General features: G+C 33.2%; 1 protein-coding gene and 1 long non-coding RNA gene across 5 annotated transcripts in view; one reads left to right on the forward strand and one right to left on the reverse strand.

Annotated features, from left to right (window-relative positions):
• LOC106877962 (uncharacterized) overlaps window positions 1-3694 on the reverse strand; it is a 433893-nt gene that overhangs the window by 357976 nt on the left and 72223 nt on the right. The gene's annotated exons all lie outside the window — the stretch shown is intronic.
• LOC106877977 (uncharacterized) overlaps window positions 414-3694 on the forward strand; it is a 26639-nt gene continuing 23358 nt past the window's right edge. For both annotated transcript variants that reach the window (XR_008264219.1, XR_001410448.2), the window contains exon 1: window positions 414-1463. This is a non-coding gene — a long non-coding RNA (uncharacterized LOC106877977). The remainder of the gene's footprint in view (window positions 1464-3694) is intronic.

Consider the following 3694-nt stretch of genomic DNA (forward strand, 5'->3'; position numbering starts at 1 on the left):
ATATATATATATATATATATATATATATATATATACATACATGCATACATGCATACATACATACATATATATATATTTATACATACATACATGCATACATATATGTGTATATGTGCAATATACGACATATTTATCAGGGCAGCATTCAGTGTATTTCACCATAATTAATAATTATTACAAGATAACATCCAGCTACGACACATTGCTGTTTCTTGGGATTCTCTTCACTGTGAAGATATTGATGTGTCTTTACTGCATTCAAATTGTGAAGTCAAAGTTACAAGTCTATAAGAAAAGAGCAAATTACTACTTTGGATGTTCATGCATTTCTTAAAAGCATTAATAGTAAAAGGAAATATATAGACCTGGAACTTGTATAAAATTTAGTTCACAGATATGAACCCACCCTCCTAGAAAATTAACTCTAATTCTTCCTCACTCCGACACCAAACTCAGAAACACTGATTAACTGTTTAGCGGAATAATGTGTACCGAAGCAAAATACCTCACTGATCAGTACAGTTATCTCTCTGCTGTATCGTTCTGTATTCAAAACTAGCTCGTATACCATGTTTTTTCAACACAGTAGCAACCATGTGAATAGGCAGAGCACCATTAGTTTCTACAGATGTCATTTGAACTATGCTATAATTGTGACTATATGACGCGTGCTATTGTCGCTGTAGTTTTTTATGCTCAGATCAGGCCAAACTCACAATATGTATAATCAAATGTACGCAAGTCCTGAAAGTCACATGCTTTTTTCACAGCCAAAATGAATTTAGATCTACGTTATCACATATACCCCTAATCTATTCAAGTTAGTAAATTTCACCTTGCAAGATATTTGGCTGCTATTTCTACCAGGTCGACAAAGGAAGGTGTTGCATATCAGACTAATATACACAGAAGGAAAGTTTCACTGAATGCTTATAGTAGATTCGCGTGATCTAAAAATCTTGTTGAAGGTCTCCCATGTTTTGTTGTTCACTACTATAAGTACCAGTCATATACTGATGTCTACTTTATTGACTGCACAACTTCAAGACAATTTTGAGACTATTATGCAAGGTAAGAAAGCATTTGTAAAGCTGAAACGCGTTAAACTTTCCAGGGATGATATTATTTTATCCCTTTTATTTATTAATCACAAAACTCTTATTAGCAGATGAAATGGGAAACAAGCTATTGTGATATTCATGCCTTTTTACGAAAGAAATGTGTTGTTAAGGGAAGAAGTGCGTTGTTAACTGAAGGGAAATAACTTTTAACCAGAAATCGAATACACCCAACAAATAGATTAATTTAGATCAAAGTTCAGTCTGTTGCTATGCTACGAAGTCTAGAGTTCCGGACTAAATGATTTACAATAATTCGATTCATCCGTCAACATCCTGGGTTCGTATTTCACGTGAATTTTTGTTTTCCAGCAAACCCATTCATTTTTATGGGCAAAAGGAAAAGTAAGTACCAGCTACAAATATTTAAAACCTTCTAACGTTTCCTACGAAGAATTATTTTAGAAACTTCAGGTTGCTTGTTTGCTCCACGACATACGAATTTAACCAAATTTGTAAACATACGGAGTGTAATTTATAAACACTCTATGTTTACATAATCACATCAAAAATCAATAGACTCAAACATTACGCAATATGCACACACGTATTGTCCCATAAATGAAAATGATATTTAAATGCTTAAAGCAAAATATTCAGTAATCTAACAAAAATGACGTATGTTATTTCTGAAAATTATAATGCATTCAGATTCCTAGAAATATAATTTGTTGTTGCTGTTTAGCATTCAGCTATCGTCGAACAGACATATAGTCAAATATGGGACCGTCGCAAGAGCAACAACCATAAACTAACCCTATTTCCCCCAGATACTGTGTATAAAAGACGTTATATTCAAGACGGTAAGATGTCATCAGTCAAATTTGACTGCTTTATTTGATATACAGAGTATCAACACGGAAACCCATTTATGTATACAATGAGCGTGTACGAAACTAGCAAGTGCATAATGACAACATAGTGTACATAGATATCAATATTTTGCGCAATTCTAAAGTGTCTCCCAAACTATTGCGCAATTATAAATACTTCTAAACTTTAACTGTACATTTATTTTGTATGATTTTCGATCAGCTTCTCACTATGTTTCTCTCTCCCCCTCTTTCTCTGTATCTCTTCTATCTCTCTGCTTTTCTTGCTCTCTTTCAGTCTCTCTATCCATGTGTGTGCGTGTGCATCTGTATGTATATTTGTGTGTAAATGTTTGTTTGTATGCATATATATATAACTTTACGTTAATCTAAGTATCTGGGTATGCATGTAATATATGCTAGAGCGACAGATGGTATGTAAGGATTTGTGTGGTGTAATATTTATGAATCTATTTTATTTTCCCTTCCGCCTCTTTCTCAATTTCTCTATATTGTGAAGGAGTCCCAGATTTCTCTTTTCCACCACCGTTTTATCACATGTGCAAGCACATAAATGTAAATAAACATGCTTATTACGTAACAACACATATCTGAGTAGACATCAATCAATTACTAAATAATGCATTCTCATATGTATATGTATATGTATATGTATATGTATATATATATATATGTATATATATATATATATATACACATACACACACACATATATCTTAATGCATATATTTATATGTATGTTTGTAATGTATATATATATATATATATATATATCCATTCACATATATAAGCATATATATATATACACGCAAATACGTATACATACATATATGCATACATAATTACATGCATACATACATGCATACGTACATACGTACCTACACACATACGTACATACATGCACATATGCATGTATGCATGCAAACATGCATATATTCACGCATACATTTGTAGCAACGTAAAAAAAATTTGTTGCAGTCATGTTTGAAACATAAAAAATATCGTCTTATATTATATTGACGAAGCATACGTGCAACTTTACAGGGTTGTACAAATATACATACATACATGCATACATACATAATACATACATACATACATACATACACACACACACACATTTATATATGTATGTGTGTGTGTGTGTCGATAGAGATGAGAAGTGAGAGATTGGGAGAGAGAGAGAGAGAGAGAAAGAGATAGGTAGATAGATGGCTACCTATTAAATGCATACATGTGTGTGCGTGTGTGAGTGTATGTGTATGCGTTTGTGTACATGTGGTAAGAGGTTTGCTTCCCAAACATATGATTACGGGGTCATTCATACGATGTTGCATCTTGGGTGCCTGCCTTCCACTCTAACTCTGGGATGTCGAAGCATTTGTGATGGAATTTGCACGACGAAAATTGGAGGAAGACTGTCATATATACATGTCTCAATCTATATATCTGTCTCTGTACGTCTCTGTATTTGTCTCCCAACACTATCTTAAACCGATGTTGGTATCCCTATGTCTGTATAACCTAGCGGTTTGATAAAACAAACCGTTAAAAGAGGGATCATGCTTAAAAGTATTTACTGGGAGCGATTCTCACAACTATTCATGCCTGTGCTACAGTATGTGTGTATGATTACATTTATATGTACATGTATGTGTATATACGCACACACACATACACACACGTGCACACATACACACGCGCAGACATGTATATACATATATATATATATATATATATATA

The sequence above is a fragment of the Octopus bimaculoides genome, chromosome 5, assembly GCF_001194135.2.
Source record: "Octopus bimaculoides isolate UCB-OBI-ISO-001 chromosome 5, ASM119413v2, whole genome shotgun sequence".
Lineage (NCBI taxonomy): Eukaryota > Metazoa > Mollusca > Cephalopoda > Octopoda > Octopodidae > Octopus > Octopus bimaculoides.